Source organism: Hyla sarda, chromosome 4 (genome assembly GCF_029499605.1).
Source record: "Hyla sarda isolate aHylSar1 chromosome 4, aHylSar1.hap1, whole genome shotgun sequence".
In the NCBI taxonomy this organism is placed as follows: domain Eukaryota; kingdom Metazoa; phylum Chordata; class Amphibia; order Anura; family Hylidae; genus Hyla; species Hyla sarda.
In genome coordinates, this window is record NC_079192.1 from 376,569,856 (window position 1) to 376,593,022 (window position 23,167).

Sequence of the window (23,167 nt, forward strand, 5' to 3'; positions counted from 1 at the left end):
ACGAGTCAGGAGACAGTGATAATACGTAATTGCACTGAAGACGTGTCAGTAGCAATCAATCATGTATGCTAATTAACTTATCTGACGACAAGTGAGGAGATAGTGATAATACGTAATTGCTCTGAAGAGGTGTCAGAAACAATAATTACGTATGTTATTTAACTGCACTAAATATGAGTCAGGAGACAGTGATACTACGTAATTGCTCTGAAGACGTGTCAGTAATAATTAAACTGCTCTGACGACGAGTCAGGAGACAGTGATAAAACGTAATTGCTCTGAAGACGTGTCAGTAACAATTAATCATGTATGCTAATTAACTTCTATGAAGAAAAGTGAGGAGATAGTGATAACACGTAATTGCCCTGAAGACGTGTCAGTAACAATAATCATGTATGTTAGTTAACTGCTCTAAAGATGAGTCAGGGGCTAGTTTTGAAACGTATAATTGCTCTAGAAGACGTGTCAGTAACACTTACCCATGAAACTACGACCTGCTCTGAAGACGAGTCAGGAGACAGCTAATTAAGTAATTGCTCTGTAGAAGAGTCAGTAACAATAAATAGGTGATTAATATAACGTACTGTACTGAAGGACTGAGGATACAGACATGATGCTTGACCTATTCTGACGACGTGTCAGCAGCAACTGATGACGCAACTGTTAGCCCAGACATAACACATATAGTTTATCCTCTCTTTTTTCTGTGAAAAATTTTGTATTTATTCATTTATTTATATTTTTTTGAATTTTTTTAATTTAACGTATAGACACACGTTACATAAATGATATGCATGTATAGACACACATAAATTATATGCATGTAACACAATGATATATCTGTATAGGGATATATTATATACGATATGCACAAATAGACACATTATATAGATGATATGCAAGTATAGACGCACAAAATTAAAATGATATGCACATATCGATGCACAAAATAAAAATGCTATGCCTGTAGAGTCACGTTATATCAAAGATATGCACGTATAGACATTATGTAAATTATATACAAGTATAGACACGCTAAATAGATGACATACACACGTTATAAAAATGCTATGCACGTATAGAGACACGTTACATAAATAACATGCACATATAGACACGTTATATAAATGACATGCACATATAGATGCACGCTATATAAATGACATACACACGTTATATAAATGACATGCACGTATGGACACCAGTTATAATTGATCCGCTCATTATATAAATTAAATGCACGTCAAGACACGTTATATAAACGATACGCCCGTATAGATGCACGCTACACAAATGATATGCACCTTATATAAATATGCACATATAGAGACATGCTATATAAATGATACTCACATATACACCCACACTATTAATCCTATGCATGGATACATTTTATAAAAACCTTATGCACGTATACGCACTAAAACCCACTGGCGTATATACATTGTAAATCCTATGCACGTGTATACACTATGAGACCGATAAAAAGGCCATGTACGCTGTAAACGTTGAGCAACATGTTGGTGGAAATAATGCTTTTTCCATATACTATTAAAGATAAATAACTTCATATAACTATATAACAAGAAAATTATATATTCAGTTAAACAAAAGTAAGCTTAGATACCATGGCTGATCAGGCTGCAGGCTCACTAGAGAGGATTAGATACACCAACTGAGCAAAAGCAAAAGGCTGTGAGCAGCTGAGGAGGCCTGACAATCACACATCCAAGACAGCTGAGCCTGAGGAGGAAGAGAGGGCTATAAACCATAGTATACAGCCTGTATATACCTATATACTCCTACACACCATAGTATACAGCCTGTATATACCTATACACTCCTACACACCATAGTATACAGCCTGTATACGCCTATATGCTCCTACACACCATAGTATACAGCCTGTATACACCTATATACTCCGACACACCATAGTATACAGCCTGTATATACCTATATACTTCTACACACCATAGTATACAGCCTGTATATACCTATATACTCCTACACACCATAGTATACAGCCTATATATACTTATATACTCCTACACACCATAATATACAGCCTATACAAAGCTGTATACTCGTAAACACCACAGTATAAAACCTGTACATAGCTATATAAATATCTAGTATATATAGTAAATATCCTATACACAGATATAAATTCCTACCGAATACCTCAGCCCCCGCAGGAGCACCCGCAGGCCAGCACAGAGTACACTCACCAAAACGCTGTCCTCGTAGTGCTGCAGCTAGGGCAACATGCTTAGATGGCCACAGCGGTGCCCAACTCCGACTCTGCAACCAAGCATACAACCATCCTCTATGCCCCTGCTTCCACAAAACCGTACGCCCCGCCCACAGGTACCGGAGGGAGTTATATAGCCCCACCTGTAGGTGCGGTGCATTAAACTTCACGCCCCTCGCACAAACTCAGCCTTACAGGCTTCCACAAGTCAAAAACGGAAAAACACGTTGACCACCGGAGTACCCCTTTAACCCCTTAAGGACGTACAGGTACGTCCTTGGTCCTGCTCCCGTGATATAACGCGGGGTTACACGGTAACCCGGCATCATATCACGGCGAGCCCGGCGTCATAGTGAAGCCGGGACCCGTCGCTAATAGCGCGCAGTGCCGATCGCGGCGCCGCGTGCTATTAACCCTTTTGCCGCGCACTCAGAGCTGAGCCACGCGGCTAAAAGTGAAAGTAAAAAGTCCTGAGATCCAGGCATGAGCAGTCAAACGGCAGAATCATCGATCACTGGTTTCCTACGAGAAACCAGTGATCAATGATAAAGATAAGTGTGTGCAGTGTTATAGGTCCCTATGGGAGCTATAACACTGTAAAAAAAAAGTGAAAAAAAAAGTGAATGAATATCATTTAACCCCTCCCCTATTAAAAGTTTGAATCACCCCCCTTTTCCCATAAAAAAACACAGTGTAAATAAAAATAAAAATAAACATCTATGGTATCACCGCGTGCTGAAATCCTAATCCAAATTATAAAAATATATCGTTAATTAAACCGCTCGGTCAATGGCGTACGTGCCAAATAATTCCAAAGTCCAAAATTTAAAAAGAGCCCTCATACCGCCCCATACACGGAAAAATAAAAAAGTTATAGGGGTCAGAAGATGACAATTTTAAACGTATTAATTTTCCTGCATGTAGTTATGATTTTTTACAGAAGTACGACAAAATCAAACCTATATAAGTAGGGTATCATTTTAATCATATGGACCTACAGAATAAAGATAAGGTGTCATTTTTACCGAAAAATGTACTACGTAGAAACAGAAGCCCCCAAAAGTTACAAAACGGCGTTTTTTTTTTCAATTTTGTCGCACAATGTTTTTTTTTTTCGTTTCACCGTAGATTTTTGGGCAAAATGACGGACGTCATTACAAAGTAGAATTGCTGGCGCAAAAAATAAGCAATCATATGGATTTTTAGGTACAAAATTGAAAGAGTTATGAATTTTTAAAGGCAAGGAGCAAAATGAAAATGCAAAAACGGAAAAAACCCTTAAGGGGTTAAGTCTTAATCAATGGAGGTTTCTAATACAGGGCTACTCCTGTGGGGGGTTAACCCCAAAAGGGTTTTTCATTGTTAATTCACATATAGCCAGGTTGATGTGTTGTAGACTGTATTACTGTATCATTTTATTGACTCTGCGGCCTTTAACCCCTTAACCCCTTTAATCCAAAAATCTACAGTGAAATGGAAAAAAAAAATCATTGTGCGACGAAATTTAAGAAAAAACACCATTTTGTAACGTTTGGGGGCTTCCGTTTCTATGCAGTACATTTTTCAGTAAAAATGACCCCTGATCTTTATTCTGTAGGTCCATACGATTAAAATGATACCCTACTTAAATCGGTTTGATTTTGTCGTACAGTGGTCCCTCAACATACGATGGTAATTTGTTCCAAACGACCCATCGTTTGTCGAATCCATCGTATGTTGAGGGATTCGTGCAATGTAAAAAGTGCATTTAATACTCACCTGTCCTTGCCGCTCTGGACCGCGTCCTCACCGCTCCCGATGCTGTCCCAGGGGCTCCCAATGCTGTCCCGCTGCTCCTGCGTCTTCTTCGGGATCCTCCGGCTTCTTTCGCATCTTCTCTGATGTCCGGCCTCGCTTCTCTGCGTGCGCAGCAACGTAATAACGACGCCGAAACACGAGGCCTGGACCCCGGAGAAGATGCAGAAGACGCCGGAGGATCGCAAAGTGGACCCAGAGCAGCGGGGATTGGTAAGTGAACCTGTCCGGGATGCTTAAACTGTTATCTGACAGCAGCTTAAGCATTTTGCGCTGTCGGATAGCAGTTAATGCGATGGCCCCGACATATAAAAGCATTTTATGTCGATGCTGACATCGACATGAGATTGCCTCTGAGAGGCCATTGTATGTTGATTTGATCATATGTCGAGGCCATCGCATGTCGGAGGGTTACTGTACTTCTGGAAAAAATCATAACTACATGCACGGGAATTTATATGTTTAAAATTGTCATTTTCTGACCCCTATAACTTTTTTATTTTTCTGCCTATGGGGCGGTATGAGGGCTCATTTTTTTTGCACCGTGGTCTGACGTTTTTAGCGGTACAATTTTTGTATTGATCGGACTTTTCGATCGCTTTTAATAAATTTTTTCATGATATAAAAAGTGACCAAAAATACGTTATTTGGATTTAGGAATCCCACAATCTCTGTGCAGGCACTCAGCGTTCTGAACATTTAGGAGAACAGAACCCACAGGCTAGAGAGAGAGAGGAGATCCGATACAAGGCAGTCTGCAGGATAGAATCACATAAGCTGCAAAAGTAAAAGTAGGCAAGAATTTTAAAGTGTTCCTGTCGAAAACAATTTTTATAATGTAGATAATACTATTATATGTATATTTGTAATATATATTGGTTAAAAAAATGCATATCATTTTGGATGAACAAAGGCTGTCCCTGCAGCTATTGCCTTTGTGTCTATATGAGGAGTCAAATAAAGGAGCAGACACCCCTTCCCACACAGCAGCTGAATAGCAGCTGCTATGTGGGAAGGTGTGTCTGCTCCTCCATTTTTTTCTTTTGCAGTAATATTCCATTTCGGGTGAGAAGAATTCACCGGAGGTGTGTTTAGCAGACAAGAAAAACTTCCCATTTAAAGATACGCCTTGTATACACAGTGAGTGGTCGGTTTATGGCCACTCATTAAGTGTAATTTTTTTTTTTTTTGTGTTCGTTTTTTTATCCCTGGTTTCTGTATATAGAAGTGACCCGTCTGCCGCTCCCAAATGTTTTATCTTATATTTCTCTATGAAGAGTCCAAATATAGGAAGTCAGGGCAGGACAAGCAGGGCTCTTTGCAGACTCCCGAATTGTCAACTGCTTGCCTCAGTGTACAGGGCCCTACTTGTCCTCACTGCACAGAGCCCTGCTTGTCCTCACTGCACAGAGCCCTGCTTGTCCTCAGTGTACAGAGCCCTGCTTGTCCTCACTGTACAGAGCCTGCTTGTCCTCACTGTACAGAGCCCTGCTTGTCCTCACTGCACAGAGCCCTGCTTGTCATCAGTACACAGAGCCCTGCTTGTCCTCAGTGTACAGAGCCCTGCTTGTCCTCACTGCACAGAGCCCTGCTTGTCTTCAGTGTACAAAGCCCTGCTTGTCCTCACTGCACAGAGCCCTGCTTGTCCTCAATGTACAGAGCTCTGCTTGTCCTCACTGTACAGAGACCTGCTTGTCCTCACTGTACAGAGCCCTGCTTGTCCTCACTGCACAGAGCCCTGCTTGTCCTCACTACACAGAGCCCTGCTTGTCCTCAGTGTACAGAGCCCTGCTTGTCCTCACTGCACAGAACCATGCTTGTCCTCAGTGCACAGAGCCCTGCTTGTCCTCAGTGTACAGAGCTCTGCTTGTCCTTAGTGTACAGAGCCCTGCTTGTCCTCAGTGTACAGAGCTCTGTTTGTCCTCAGTGTACAGAGCCCTGCTTGTCCTCAGTGTACAGAGCCCTGCTTGTCCTCACTGTACAGAGCCCTGCTTGTCCTCACTGCATAGAGCCCTGCTTGTCCTCACTACACAGAGCCCTGCTTGTCCTCAGTGTACAGAGCTCTGCTTGTCCTCAATGCACAGAACCCTGCTTGTCCTCAGTGCACAGAGCCCTGCTTGTCCTCAGTGTACAGAGCTCTGCTTGTCCTCAGTGTACAGAGCCCTGCTTGTCCTCAGTGTACAGAGCCCTGCTTGTCCTCAGTGTACAGAGCCCTGCTTGTCCTTACTGCACAGAGCTCTGCTTGTCCTCACTGTACAGAGCCCTGCTTGTCCACCCACACTTCCTTTATTTGGACTCATCACAGAGACACATATGCAATAGATGCAGGGATACAAATTTTTTAACTAATATATATTACTAATATACATATAATGGAATTATCTACATTATATTCAAAGTTTTTGTTAACAACAGGTGCACTTTATTAATTACCTATGGAGAAAACAGTTTTACGGAAAATATATGTTTTATTGTAAATGGACTTATTGTAAATAGATAAAAGTACATTTACAAATGCTTCCTCTTAGGAGTGTGGCTCAGGATTGTGACCTTACACAGAGAAGTATTGCTCTCCAGGAGGGTAATGATCCATAGCACAATGTAATCGGAGTTTGAGGGGAACAGTATGGTGACCCGTGGGCTGTTAAATTCCCAATGTCTTCACAGCATGAAAAATACAGCTCCAGGTATAGCGCAGCTGTATCATTTATTAAGTAAGGGTTTCTCCACAACTTAGCAGAAGGATAAGCTAAATTTAGCATGACAACACTTTTGGGTCTATTCTATTTAAAAAGTGATTCATAATGTACTCTGTATCCAGACTTACTAAAGTTATTTTCATACTTAGGCATGAGTCATAGGTAGACTGTGCTCCGGAGAATGGCACTGTGACAAATTGTAAGTGTTTAACTGTTGTTAAAGGAAAACTTCTGCAGGGAGACAGATCATCCAGGCTCTCAAACTTTTTATTATACCATCCCCCACACATTTCCAAAACATGCCATCAAAAATAAAAATGTAGAAAGAAAAAGAATTCCAGCTTGGCAGTGTTAGGGTGGGTTCACACCATGTTTTTGCAATCCAGTTCCCGTGTCACTTTTTTTGAAGGAAACATATCACTAAAAACCGTACTAAACCATAAGCAACCATATATGCCGGATTTCGGTTAAAAACCGTATTATAATAATAAAACGGATATATGGTTGTATACGGTTGCATACGGTTTTACACTAAAAACACTCCCAGATAGAAGATTCTAGAAGCTGGTGGAACTTTCGGAGCCAACTGCGCATGTGCAGATTCGTAAACCGTATTGTGAAAACCGGATGTAACCGTAAGTGTATCCAGTTGAATACGGTTCTCATAGACCACCATTATATAAAAAACGGATACAGTTTAAATATGGTTTTTCAAACGGACTTCAAACAGTAGTAGACTACAGTTTGAAGTACGGGAAATTAAACGCTTTTAACCGTAACGGATACAAAACGTATGCAACCGCATGATACGGTTAACCCCTTAAGGACCGGGGTTTTTTCCGGTTTTTGCATTTTCGTTTTTTGCTCCTTGTCTTTAAAAAATCATAACTCTTTCAATTTTGCACCTAAATATCCATATTATGGCTTATTTTTTGCGCCACCAGTTCTACTTTGTAATGATGTCAGTCATTTTGCCCACAAATCTACGGTGAAACGGGAAAAAAAATAATTGTGCCACAAAATTGAAAAAAAAATGCTGTTTTGTAATTTTTGGGGGCTTCCGTTTCTACTTAGTACATTTTTCGGTAAAAATTTTACCTGATATTTATTCTGTAGGTCCATACGATTAAAATGATACCCTACTTATATAGGTTTGATTTTGTCGGACTTCTGGAAAAAATCATAACTACATGCAGGAAAATTTATACGTTTAAAATTGTCATCTTCTGACCCCTATAACTTTTTTATTTTTCCTTGTATGGGGCGGTGTGAGGGCTCATTTTTTGCGCCGTTTTTAACGGTACCATTTTTGCATTGATAGGACTTATTGATCATTTTTAAATGATATAAAAAGTGACCAAAAATGCACTATTTTGGACTTTGGAAATTTGTTTGCGCGCAGGCCATTGACCGAACGGTTTAATTAATGATATATTTTTATAATTCGGACATTTCCGCACACGGTGATACCATATATGTTTATTTTTATTTTTATTTACACTGTGTTTTTTTTTTTTATTGGAAAAGGGGGGTGATTCAAACTTTTAATAGGGGAGGAGTTAAATGATCTTTATTCACTTTTTTTTTTTCACTTTCTTTTTGCAGTGTTATAGGTCCCATAGGGACCTATAACACTGCACACAATGATCTCCTATGCTGATCACTGGTTTCTCATAAGAAACCAGTGATCAACGATTCTGCCGCATGACTGCTCATGCCTGGATCTCAAGCACGGAGCAGTCATTCGGCAATCGGACAGCGAGGAGGCAGGAAGGGGCCCTCCCGCTGTCCTGTCAGCTGTTCGGGATGCCGCGATTAGCCACGGCTATCCCGAACAGCCCGACTGAGCTAGCCGGGAACTTTCACCTTCACTTTTAGCCGAGCTGAGCGCGCGGCTAAAGGGTTAATAGCGTGCGGCGCCGCGATCGGCACTGTGCGCTATTAGAGGCGGGTCCCAGCTTCACTATGATGCCGGGCCCGCCGTGATATGACGTGGGGTTACTGTGTAACCCCGCGTTATATCAGAAGAGCAGGACCAAGGACGTACCGGTACGTCCTTGGTCCTTAAGGGGTTAACATACGGTTTGCAATACAAAGTCAATTAGTACGGTTTGCAATATGGTTCCATACAGTTTTGACGCTCAAACCGTATACGGGAACTGTATTGCAAAAACCTGGTGTGAACCCACCCTTACATTACAACTTTGGAGTTCATACCATTAGAGACACGAAGTAAGACATGGCAAGACAGTAAGTGACGCGTTTCAGGTGAAGCGTACCCTTATTCATACCTATATAGTTACATAGTTACATAGTTACATAGTTAGTACGGTCGAAAAAAGACATATGTCCATCAAGTTCAACCAGGGAATTAAGGGGTAGGGGTGTGGCGCGATATTGGGGAAGGGATGAGATTTTATATTTCTTCATAAGCATTAATCTTATTTTGTTCCAGGAATGTATCTAATCCTGTTTTAAAGCTGTTAATTGTTCCTGCTGTGACCAGTTTCTGAGGTAGACTGTTCCATAAGTTCACAGTTCTCATGGTAAAGAAGGCGTGTCGCCCCTTGAGACTAAACTTTTTCTTCTCCAGACGGAGGGAGTGCCCCCTCGTCCTTTGGGGGGGTTTAACCTGGAACAGTTTTTCTCCATATTTTTTGTATGGGCCATTAATATACTTATATACGTTTATCATATCCCCCCTTAAACGTCTCTTCTCAAGACTAAACAATTGTAACTCCTTTAATCGCTCCTCATAGCTAAGATGTTCCATTCCCCATATTAGTTTAGTCGCGCGTCTCTGCACCCTTTCCAACTCCGCAGTGTCCCTTTTATGGACAGGTGCCCAAAACTGAACAGCATATTCCAGGTAAGGCCGTACCAATGATTTATAAAGGGGGAGTATTATGTCCCTGTCCCTTGAGTCCATGCCTCTTTTGATACATGACAATATCCTGCCGGCTTTGGAAGCAGCAGCCTGACATTGCATGCTATTCTGTAGTCTGTGATCTACAAGTACACCCAGATCCTTCTCTACCAGTGACTCTGCCAGTTTAATCCCCCCTAAGACATACGATGCATGCAGGTTATTAGTACCCAGATGCATAACTTTACATTTATCCACATTGAACCTCATTTGCCAAGTGGATGACCAGACACTTAGTCTATCCAAGTCATCTTGTAACTTATGCACATCCTCTATAGACTGTACTGTGCTACAAAGCTTGGTGTCATCTGCAAAGATAGAAACAGAGCTGTTAATACCATCCTCTATATCATTAATAAATAAATTAAACAACAGCGGGCCCAGTACAGAACCTTATAGTGAGCTTCAATTGAAACACATTACTTCCTGTCTTGCCATGTCTTACTTTGTGTCTCTAATGGTATAAACTTCAAAGTTTTCATGCAACACTGCCACACTGGGATTCTTTTTCTTTCTACTATTGTTTTTTTTTTTTTTTTTCATGGTATGTTTTGGAAATGTTTGGGGAATGGTATAATAAAAAGTTTGAGAGCTTGGATGAGAATTTTCTGTCTTCCTGCAGAAGTTTTCCTTAACAGCAGTTTCAATTAGAATTTGCCACAGTGCCAATCTCCGGAGCGCGATCTACTTATGGCTCATGCCTAAGTATGAAAATAACTCCTGGGTGTAATATTACATCTCCCATGCAACGGGAGGGCTACATTGGGTGAGCTGTTTGTCTATCTGCACATAAGAAAAATATATAATAGATAAAAATACCAGATATTTAAGGTGTTACTATTAATAAATAAAAAATGTTCTTCCATAGACTATAATGGAGTGCTTCAACCGGCTTTTAGAGATGAGTGAATTTTTGAAAAATTCGGTTCAGCCGATTCGCCAAATTTTCCGAACAAATTTGGTTCAGTCCGAATTTATTTGCAGTTAATCGCTATTAAAAACAGCTATTTCTAGACCACAGAGAGCCTCAATAGGGGTGTAGAACACTTTGCCTTGCTGTAACACGCATAGGGTGTGTTCTAGGTTAGTGTAATAGTACTGTTTTTCAGTATGACATGCAGATCAGAGGCATCACTATTACATCACTGTCACAGAGAGGCACAATGATTGAGCCTGGAGGTGGCATCAGTATGAGGAGACCATAAAGTGGCTGAAAGACACAGCGTGGAGGTGGCAGAAGCATGAGTAGAACATACAGTGCCTGAATGACACAGTGTTGAGGTGGCGGCAGTATGATGAGACCATATAGTGGCTGAATGACACAGCGTAGAGATGGCAGCAACTTAAGGGGACCATATAGTGGCTGAATGACACAGCCTGGAGTTGGCGGCAGCATGAGGAGAACATATAGTGGTTTAACCCCTTGGGGACCGAGCCCATTATGACCCTAAGGACCAGAGCATTTTTTGCAATTGTCATGCACCTGAATGCGGGCTGTTACGGAGCTGGATGTGGATCCTCTACCTGTGTGGCTGATGACTCGGACCGTATCGGGGAGCGGAGTATAAGGTGCCGCTGGTCTTCATCAGAGCCCGCTGCAAAGCAGGATGGATTTGCTGCTGCAAGCGACACCCAGGTCGCTACCCACAATACGGCTCGACCACACAGATAACTGGGCAAAGCGAGGTACCAGAGGATGAGGCAGAGGCGTAATCAACCTAGCAGAAGGTCTAGGCAGGCAGCAAAGGTTTGGAGTCAAAAACGTAGCAGGAAGGTCTGGAAACATGGGTAGGCAAAACAGGCAATGGGAACGCTTTCTCTTAGGCAATGAGCACTGAAGAACCATCAGGGAAGTGTGGGAGGTGCAAACAACTTATAACATAGGGGTAGGTGCATTCACTAATTATGAGCGCACTGGCCCATTAAATTCAAAGCCCCGACGCCCGCGCCCCAAGGGACGGGGACGCGCGCACCGAGGCTGAGAGGAAGGAGCAGGAGCAGAACGAGGTAATGGACGGGCCGGGATTCGCATGCGGGCGCGTCCCGCGATGCGAATCCCGGCCCTGCCGGGAGTTGGGGAGACGGGGACGCTGTGCTCACGGCCGGAGTCAGCGGCCAGAGCTTAGCTTGTTACATTACCCCCCCCCCCCTTTGGTCTCCCCCTCCTTTTACGGTTCGAGAATATTTTGAGAAAATCCTGATCCAGAATGTTATCCTGTGGCTCCCAAGACCTCTCTTCAGGACCGAATCCCTCCCAATCAACAAGAAAGAAAAGTTTACCTCTGATGAGCTTGGAGTCCAATATTTCCTTGACAGAATATACATCAGAGGTGCCAGAGATGGAAGTGGGCGTGATGTCCTCTTTAGTGAAGTAATTATTAGTGTTGAGCGGCATAGGCCATATTCGAATTCGCGAATATTCGCAAATATATGGACGAATATTCGTCATATATTCGCGAATATTCGCATATTCGTAATATTCTCATTTTATTTTCGAATATGCGAAAATTTGCGCATGCGAAAATTAACATTTGCGAAAATTGGCACAAGCGAAAATTCGCATATGCGAAAATTAGCATATGTGAATGTTCGCATGCCAGTTGCACGCCAGTCTCACACAGTAGTATTAGAGCCTTCTTTACACCACACAAGCTGGAAGCAGAAAGGGGTGATCACTGTGATGTGTACTGTGAAAAAAAACCAAAAACGAATATTCGTAATTACGAATATATAGTGCTATATTCGCGAATATTCGCGAATATGCGAAATTTGCGAATAAAATTTGCTTTGCGAATATTCGCGAGCAACACTAGTAGTTATAGATGACAGGTTTCAGGAGGGAGACATGGAAATAATTTGGGATCTGGAGGGAGGAAGGCAGATGCAGCAAATAAGCCAGAGGATTAAGTCTTCTCTTGACCTTGAAAGGCCCCAAATAGCGTGGTCCCAGTTTGTAGCATTTTACTCTGAAGCGAATTTATTTAGAAGACAGCTATACCTTGTCCCTGGGTGAAAATTCAGGAGGAGGATGCCTTTTCCTGTTCGCTTGGAATTTCATACGAGTTGAGGCACAAAGAAGGGAGAGACGAGTCTTCTTCCAAATGGTGGTGAAGTCCGATACCAGTTCATCAGCTATAGGGACTCCAGAGGAGGAAGGTAAGGGTAGAGGAGGACGAGGATGAAGTCCATAAACTACATAGAAGGGTGAAGTTCCTGTGGATTCGGTATCCCTATGGTTGTACAAGAACTCAGCCCAGGGTGGAAGATCAGACCAGTCGTCATGGCGGGCGGAGACAAAATGGCGAAGATAATCCCCCAAAATCTGATTCACCCTCTCAACTTGACCATTAGACTGGGGGTGATAGGCAGAGGAGAAATCCAAATGAACTTGTAGTCGTGAACAGAGTGCCCTCCAGAATTTAGAAACGAACTGGACTCCTTGGTCAGAGACAATATGTGACGGCAATCCGTGAAGATGGAAGATATGAGAAAGGGACAGTTTGGCTAGCTGTGGTGCGGATGGTAAGCTAGGCAAAGGCACAAAATGAGCCATCTTAGAAAATTGGTCCACCACTACCCAGATGACAGTATTGCCGCTAGAAGAAGGAAGATCCGTAATAAAATCCATGGCAATGTTAGACCAGGGCAGATCTGGAACAGGCAAGGGATGCAGTAGACCGGCAGGCTTTGCACGTGGTGTTTTGTCCTGGGCACAAACAGAGCATGAACGGACAAAGTCCATGACATCTCGCTTCAGAGTGGGTCACCAATACTGTCGAGAAATTAATTGCAAGGATTTATGGATTCCAGAATGACCAGCCAACAGAGAAGAATTACTCCATTTCAAGATCCGGAGTCTCAAACGAGGAGAAAAAGACTCCAGGTCTTGTACCTCTGAAGATATAGATAGAGCATCGGCCCGAAAATTCTTCTCTGCAGGGCGAAAATGAATCAAAAAGTTAAATCTGGAGAAGAACAGGGACCAGCGAGCCTGAAGTGGATTGAGATGATGGGCAGTCTGAAGATAAAGCAAGTTCTTGTTATCCGTATAGATGGTTATAGGATGCACAGAGCCCTAAAAAGATTACGCCATTCTTCCAAGGCCAACTTAATAGCCAGGAGCTCTCGATCTCCTATAGTATAATTTATCTCCGGTGGAGAGAAGGTCTTCGAGAAGAATCCACAAGTCACAGTCTTATCCTTGAAGGATTTTTGTGTCAAGACTGCTCCTGCACCTACATAAGACGCGTCCCCCTCTAAAGTAAAAGGCTTGTCCGGATCTGGTCTTGACAACACTGGAGCAGAAGCAAAGGCAGATTTTAAATTTTTGAAGGCTTCTTTGGCCTCTGGAGACCAGACCTTAGGATTGGCAGCTTTTTTGGTTAGAGCTACGATGGGGGCAACCAAGGTGGAGTAGTGGGGAATAAACTGTCGATAATAATTGGCAAAAACAAGGAAGCGCTGAACCGCCTTCAGTCCAGTGGGTTGAGGCCACTCCAGTACAGAGGATAACTTGTTAGGATCCATTTGTAGTCCTTGACTGGTAACAATATTTCCCAGATACAGAAGGCTGGTCTTTGTAAAGGTACACTTTTCTAGTTTTGCGTACAGTTGATTATCTCGGAGACGCTGCAGAACTTGACGGAGATGGAGAAGGTGAGTGTGGAGATCGGGTGAATAGATGAGGATGTCATCCAAATAGACGACGACACAGGAGTAGAGAAGGTCCTGAAAATTGTCATTGACAAACTCCTGGAAGACTGCTAGAGCATTACAAAGTCCGAAAGGCATAACAAGATATTCAAAATGCCCATCACGAGTATTGAACGCGGTCTTCCACTCGTCCCCTTCTCTTATACGAATTAAGTTATAGGCACCTCGAAGATCCAATTTGGAGAAAATCCTGGCACCTCGCAGACGGTCAAACAACTCCAAGATTAACGGAAGGGATAACGGTTTTTAACTGTGATTTTATTCAGTACCCGGTAATCGATGCAAGGACCCATCTTTCTTTTCCACGAAGAAGAACCCAGCTACGGCAGGAGAAGAGGACTTCCTGATAAATCCTTTCTGTATGTTCTCCTGGATATAGGTTAACATGGCCAGGGTTTCAGGAACAGACAAGGGATAGATACGGCCCCTAGGAGGTGTGGTGCTGGGCAGCAAGTCTTTTGGACAATCGTATGGACTATGTGGAGGCAAAACTTCTGCTTGCTTTTTGCTAAAGACATCAGCAAATTCCTGGAGGAAGGAAGGTAACCCATGTAGAGGTATATATGAAGGTTCCAACTTGGTCACACCTACGTGAATGCAGCAATTGTTGCAGTGCGGACCCCAGCGAAGGACTTCTCCGGTTTTCCAATCCAGCTGTGGGGCATGGAGCTGCAACCAAGCTGCAACCCTATGGGAGACTCCGACCTGCATCAACAGGGGTTCAGTGCGATATAGCACGGTACAGTCCAGTTTTTCTCCATTGACCGTAGAGATGAACAGGGGTTTATGAAGGCGTAAAACTGGCAGACGATACTTATGTACTAGAGAGGCATAAATAAAGTTTCCATAGTCCCAGAGCTAGAGTCCAGGAAGCAAGAACTGAGAGGTTCACTTTGGAAGGAAGAAGCTCAACCGTCATATTCAAGCGTGGAGAGGAAGAAGTCACACCTAGGGAGGCCTCTCCAACAAACCTTGGTGCGAGAGTTTCCCTGTGACTGAGGACATAGAGGACAGTTCCTAAGGAAGTGGTCTGCACTGGCGCAGTAGAGACAAATATTTTCAGTTCATCGGCCAGTCTTTTCTTGCAGGGTCAGGCGAGACCGATCCACTTGCATAGCCTCCACTGGGCGGGCCACGTAGAAGATTGCGGTGGTTACTGGAAGACTGGCGCCAACCGAGGGAAGCGCTGAGGTTGTGCAGATTCCCTTTCTTGACGTAGCTCCTCTTGTGGCTCGGAGAAACAGATATCAATCCGGGATGCCAATGTATTAGTTCGTTCAGGTTAGGTGGCAACTCCCAGGCAGCGAGGACATCCTTAATTTAACTCGATAATCCTCTCTTAAAGGTAACGCAGAGAGCTTCATTATTCCAGGCTAACTCCGACGCCAGGGTTCGGAACCGGATGGAATACTCACCAACAGTGGAGTTGCCCTGAGAAAGACTCAGCAGAGGAAGCACGAGCAGGTTCCTCGAAAACAGTGCGAAATTCGGATAGAAATGCCTGCAGATTAGTAGTGATGACATCACTGTGATCCCACAGCGGAGTTGCCTTCCCGAAAGGAGACTAATGACAAAAGTCACCTTTACTTGTTCTGTGGAGAACTGGTCTGCCATGAGCACAATGTGCATGGAGCATTGGGTCACGAAACCTCGGCAGGTCTTGGAATCCCGTTCATACTTTTCAGGAGTTTGGTTCTGGAGGAGACAGCAGCGGGAGGCTGGAGAAGGAGGCTGTGGCTGTGGCAGTTGCTGCTGGGTAGATAGCAACTGCTGTATCATGGCGGATAGCTGGTTAAGCTGCTGTTTCTGCTGGGCCAACTGCTTGGACTGGAGCGCCACAATAGATGCAAGATCCGAGTTGTCTGGCAGAGGAACCCCAGTTGGATCCCTGACCGGATCTTACTGTCACACACCTGAATGCGGGCTGTCACGGAGCTGGATGTGGATCCTCTACATGTGTGGCTGATGACTCGGACTGTGTCGGGGAGCGGAGTCTAAGGTGCCACTGGTCTTCACCAGAGCCCGCTGCAAAGTAGGATGGATTTGCTGTGGCAGGCGACACCCAGGTCGCTACCCCAATACGGCTCAACCACACAGGTAACTGGGCAAAGCGAGGTACCAGAGGATGAGGCAGAGGCGTAGTCAACCTAGCAGAAGGTCTAGGCAGGCAGCAAAGGTTCAGATTCAAAAATGTAGCAGGAAGGTCTGGAAACATGGGTAGGCAAAACAGGCAAAGGGAACATTTTCTCTTAGGCAATGAGCACTGAAGTTCCGGCAGGGAAGTGTGGGAGGTGCAAACAACTTATAACATAGGGGCAGGTGCATTCACTAATTATGGGCACACTGGCCCTTTAAATTTCAAAGCCCTGGCGCACGTGCGGCCTAGGGACGGGGACGAGCGCACCAGGGCTGAGAGGAAGGAGTAGGAGCGGAACGAGGTAATGGATGGGCTGGGATTCGCATGCGAGCGCGTCCCGCAATGCGAATCCCGGCCCCGCCGGGAGTCGGGGACGCTGCGCTCACGGCTGGAGTCAGCGGCCGGAGCACAGCATGTTACAGCAATTCTAACCACTGTCACTTTAAGCATTAATAACTCTGGGATGCTTGTACTTATGAATTTGATTCCGAGATAGTTCTTTCGTGACATATTCTACTTTATGTTAGTGGTAAATTTTTGTCGATACTTGCATAATTTCTTGGGTCTAATGGCACTTTAAAGTCTCCTTGGTGGTCGAGTGGTGTGCATCGTCGCCCCCCGGTAGCCATTGCGCTTACCTCCTCCCCGACGACTGTCCCTGCTCTGATTGATATAGCCTGGCTTAACCAGACTTTATCAATCATGCGCAGAGCATTATCCACACCCATTAATTATAAAAAAAATAATAATAATGTGCCTCCAGCTGTTGCAAAACTACAACTCCCAGCATGCACAATCTGACAGTGCATGCTGGGAGATGTAGTTTTGCAACAGCTGGGGGCACACTTTTTGGAGAACCTTCACTTAGTTTCTGTTAGAGTACTTTTCCTCTGGACAGGTTTGGTAATTCTCCCCCCTTGTTTTGCGAAGGGTAGAGTGGTTTGGTACGTGTCCTATTGGTATGCGTACTAATGCGCCCGGAATTCGAGGTTAGCGCAATAATTTGCGACTTTTAGTAAAAGTCACATATGATAAATAAGGGTGCAGTGCATGTCTAAAACAGAAAACGGTGTACTGATACACCAAACGCTCGGAAACTTCTATTGCAAAAGTCGCATTTAAGTCGCTATTTTTCCTTATCTGCGACATTCAAGCGACAAGGATAGATGGAAAAAAACGTCTAGATTGAATGATAAATGTCCCTCAATATGTCTACTTTATGTTTGCATCATAAAGTTGACATGTTTTTACTTTTTGAAAACATCAGAGGGCAAAGCAATTTTCCAATTTTTCAATTACATTTCAAAATCTGGATTTTTCAGGCACCAGTTCAGTTTTGAAGTGAATTTGAGGGTCTTTATGTTAGAAATATCCCATAATGGACCCCATTATGAAAACTGTACCCCTCAATGTATTCAAAATGACATTAGCCCCTTAAGGACCAATACAAATAAACCTGTATGCCCCTGAAACCCAGGCATGCTTTTTCAAATCGGGGATGTCAGTCTTTATTAGAGAATAACTCTGGTAAGATTTTGCCTATCACGATAATTCTGACATTGTTTTTTTGTCCAAAGTTGTCCTTCATGTACATAGTAAAAGTAAACCGATATCATTTGTAGTTTTTTTTTTTTTACAATGCAAAAAATCATGACATTTTTACAAAAAATTACGATTTTTTTGCTATTTAAACACTAATAGGTTGCATATATTTATACTTACTGACCAAATAGTTTATGAAACTTATACTTTCAGATGTCTACTTTATTTTGACATCATTTTTTTGTTTTTAATTAACATTTTAAATTAGTTAGAAGCCTAACAATTTAACTTGAAATTTAGAAAATTTAGAAAATTTGAAAAGTACATCTTTGAAAAGTACAGAAATTTGAAGGTAGTAGAACATAGGAACACCCCCCCCCAAATGACCCCATTTTAAAAACTAGACCCCTCAAGGTATTCACTAGGGGGTACAGTGAGTATTTTAACACCATAGTTTTTTGGCAGGAATTATTACAAAGTCAGTGTTAAAAATTCGAAATTTGCAATTTTTCACAAATGCATCATTTGGGGGGCATATTTTTTGTACATCACTTCTGATATTGCAAGAAATGCACCCTATATTTTATTAAGCTGCTCGGCCCCTGTTTGGAAATACCCCCAATTAGGCCATATTTGGTTCATTGGCCGCATGGTAGGACCCAGAAGGAGAGGAGCCCCCTTTGGCTTTCAGGGCATCATTATATGAATAGTCCCCATTCATGCTGCGTTTCTGCAGTATAGGTGTCTGTTGTCATGTCAAAAAAGGGATCTAATGTATATTGTAGCAGTCTCATTCAGAAATGAATGAAGCTGCTAGGGTATATGTCAGCATCACTTTTTAGACATGACGCTGATGGATACCTCTAACACTGCAGAAACGCAGTGTGAACGGGACGCAGTGTAGGGTCACATAGAGCGCATCCGCAGTATTTTTCACACCACGGATGCCCCCCAGCAGTCACAAGGGCGAGATCACTGCTGTGGCTGGGTAGCTCAGTGTGTCCGCTCATGACTGCCGGCGGCGGAGTGGACACACAAAGCTACCAAGCCGCAGCAGGGAGCTCATTATTGTCACTGTTGGCGGGCATCTGCAGCACGTAATATGCTGCGGATGTGCGCCGTTTGATCCTACACATTATACATTTTTATTTTTCATTATAGTTGATAAATGAATTTTTATTTTATTGCTTTTAAATGTTTTTACACTTTTTTACACTCTTTTTACACTTTTTTTACACTTTTATTTATACTTAATGTTTTTGCACTTTTATTTATTTGATATTTTTTTCACTTTTTTTGAATGCTTTGGAATACTTAGTACTTAGTAATTTACTAAAATGCTGATGTTACCCCAAATTTTTCATTTTCACAAGGGGTAATAGGGGAAAATGTCTCCCAAAATTTTAAACCCCATTTCTTTTGAGTAAGGAAATACCTCATATATGGATGTAAAATGATCTGCGGGTGCACTAGAGGGCTCTGAAGGGAAGTAGCGACATTGGGCTTTTGGAAAGCAAATTTTGCTGAAATGGTTTTTGGGGGGCATGTCACATTTAGGAAGCCCGCATGGTGCCAGAACAGGGAAAAACACCATATATTAACCCCTCTAAGGAACATAACCGGGAAACTAAACCCCTCAAGGAACGTAACAAGGGGTGCAGTGAGCATTTACACCCCACTGGCGTTTGACAGATCTTTGTAACAGAGGGCTGTGCAAATGAAAATTTACATTTTTGATTTTCAAGGACCACTGTTCCCAAAATCTGTCAGACACCTGTGGGGTGTTAAGGCTCACTATACCCCTTGTTACATTCAGTTAGGGGTGTAGTTCCCAAAATGGGGTCACATGTGGGTGTTTATTTTTTTTGCGTTTATGCCAGAACCGCTGTAACCAGCAGCCACCCCTGTGCAAATCACCAGTTTAGGCCTCAAATGTACATAGTGCGCTCTCACTCCTGAGCCCTGTTGTGTGCCCGCAGAGCATTTTATGCCCACATATGGGGTATTTCCGTACTTCGGAGAAATTGTGTTACAAATTTTGGGGGTCTTTATTTCCTTTTACCTCTTCTGAAAATGAAAAGTATGGGGCAACACCAGCATGTAAGTGTAAAAAATAATTTTTTTTTACTCTAACATGGTGGTGTAGACCCCAACTTTACCTTTTTATAAGGGGTAAAAGCCCCCCAAAATTTGTAGCGCAATTTCTCCCGAGTAGGGAGATACCCCATATGTGGCCCTAAACTATTGTCTTGAAATACGACAGGGCTCTGAAGTGAGCGAGCGCCATGCCCATTTGAGGCCTAAATTAGGGATTTTCATAGGGGTGTACCCGGATGCAAGCGTTTCACTTGCCTCCTTCACCAATAATCCTGTACGTCAGTTTTCCCCAAACAGGGTGCTTCCAAAACTCCCAACATGCCCAACATTGAATAGTCAATGACTGTCCGGCAATACTAGGAGATGTTATTTTGTAACAGCTGGAGGCTCAGTTTTGGAAAAACTGACGTACAAGATGTTTTTAATTTTTATTTGGGGGGGGGGGTGGTGGTGGCGATAGTGTAAGGGTGTAGTGTATATGTAGTGCTTTACTCTTTATTTAGGGTTAGTGGAGTGTAGTAGTGTTTTTAGGGTACATTCACACGGGCGGATGTTTACTGTGAGTTTCCCGATGCAGCGGAAAATTTGCCGCATCTCAAACTTGAAGCGGGAAACTTGCTTTAAACCCCCGCCCATGTGAATGTACCCTGACAAACAGTGCATGCTGGCAGTTGTAGTTATGTAACAGCTGGAGGCACACTGGTTGGGATTGGGAAACACTGAGTTAGGTAACAGACTACCACAGTGTTTCCGCACCACTCTCTGTTTTCTAACTCAGTGTTTCCCAACCCATGTGCCTCCAGCTGTTGCAAAACTACAACTCCCAGCATGCATGGTCTGTCAGTGCATGCTGGGAGTTGTAGTTTTGCAACAGCAGGAGGCACATGGGTTGGGAAACACAGAGTTAGGAAACAGACAATGTTTCCCAACCAGTGTGCCCAAGGCCGGATCATCATTGGCGCTCATGGAGCACCTGCTCCGGGCCCCATGCCCGCAGGGGCCCCCGTCACATTAGGGACATCCCTGTGTCCCGAAAAATCTTTTCAGGACACAAGGATGTCCCGGCGGTTACCTCTCTGCGGCGGCCCCCGCGTTAACTTTAAAACACAGGGGCCGCCGGGAGGTAGCGCACACAGAGATGTCACTGACGTCCCTGCGTGCGCCCATAGGAATAAAGCAAAGTGGAGCGGAGCATCAAGGAGGATGCGCGTGCATGGTAAGTGACCAGCGGCACGTCGTCTTCAGTGTTCCGACCTCCGCTCCTCCGGTCCCCGGGGTCCCCGGACCGGAGGAGCAGTGGTCGGAACACTGAGGCAAACAGGCATACAGCCTCCAGCCATACACTGTGTATGGCTGAGGGCTGTATGTCTTTGGGGGAGCTATACTGCACCTAATGTGGGGGAGCTATACTGCACCTAATGTGGGGGACTATACTGCCAACCTAATGTGGGGAACTATACTGCACCCAATGTGGGGAACTGTACTGCAATTAATGTGGGGGAACTATACTGCACCTAATGTGGGGAACTGTACTGAACCTAATGTGGGGGAACTATACTGCACCTAATGTGGGGAAACTATACTGCACCTAATGTGGGGGAACTATACTGCACCTAATGTGGAGAACTATACTGCACCTAATGTGGGGAGCTATACTGCAACTAATGTGGGGAACTATACTGCACCTAATGTGGGGAACTATACTGCACCTAATGTGGGGAACTGCCGGGGGGGGGGGGGGGGGGGAGATAATGAAGTGCTCAGTCTTCCAGACAGCCTTAATATGGCCCTGAGAGGGCTTCCAGTTGTTGCAATACTACAACTCCCAGCATGCCCAGACAGCTGAAGGGCATGTTGGGAGTTGTAGATATGCAACAACTGGAGGAGAACAATTTGGAGACCACTGTGTAGTGGTCTCCAAACTGTAGCCCTCCAGATGTTGCAAGACTTCAACTCCAAGCATGCCCAGACTTCCCAGGCATGCTGTGAGTTGTATTTCGGCAACATCTGAAGAGCCAGATGTTGCCAAACTACAACTCCCAGCATGCTTGGAAAGTCATGGCATGCTTTGAATTGACATCTGTAGCACTACAGTTTGGACACCACTGTATAGTGGTCTCCAAACAGTGCAGTTCCAGATGTTGCAAAACTACAGCTCCCAGCATTCTGAGATTGTCCAGGCATGCTGGGAGTTGTAGTTCTGCAACATCTGAAGGGCCAGATGTTACAGAATTACAACTCCCAGCATGCCTGGACAGTCTGGGCATGCTGAGAGTTGTAGTTTTGTAACATCTGGAAGGACAGTGATCTCCAAACTGTGGCCCTCCAGATGTTGCAAAATTACAACTCCCAGCATGCCCAGACAGCCAAAGGCTGTATGGGCATGCTGGGAGTTGAAGTTTTGAAACTCCTAGAAGCAGCAGTGAAGGTCACTTTACGGCAATCTTCACTTCTGCATCTGGGAAACCGCCGCTGCTGCCTCCACTTGCCTGCCACCTCCTGTCAGCTGCCGGTCCCTAGTCCCTGCGTGAACCCAGCTAACCGGCACCGGTGGTCCCCGCTTCATCCACGGCCCCCGCACATTGCCACCATCTTCCTTCACTCTGCCCCGACATCCAGGGGCGGGCAGAGCAGAGGAAATGAACATTCACCCCCACCCCTGCCATGCAATTTGTCGGTTAGTCCTGACCGGCCAATCACAGGGGATAGGAGGAGGTGGCACCCCTGCCACCTCACTCCTATCCTTTAGGATGATCGGGGCTGTCTCTGACAGCTGCGATCATCCCTATTTTCCGGGCAATCGGGTCATTAGAGACCCGGTCAGCCCCAAATCGCTGCGAATCACAGATCTGAATAGATCAGCGATTTGCGGTGGTTGCCGACATGGGGAGTCTCAGGATCCCCGAGGCATTTGCACGGGATGCCTGCTGAATGGTTGGCAGCAGCAAGAGGAGACCATATAGTTGCTGAATGACACAGCGTGGAGGTGGCGGCAGCATAAGGAG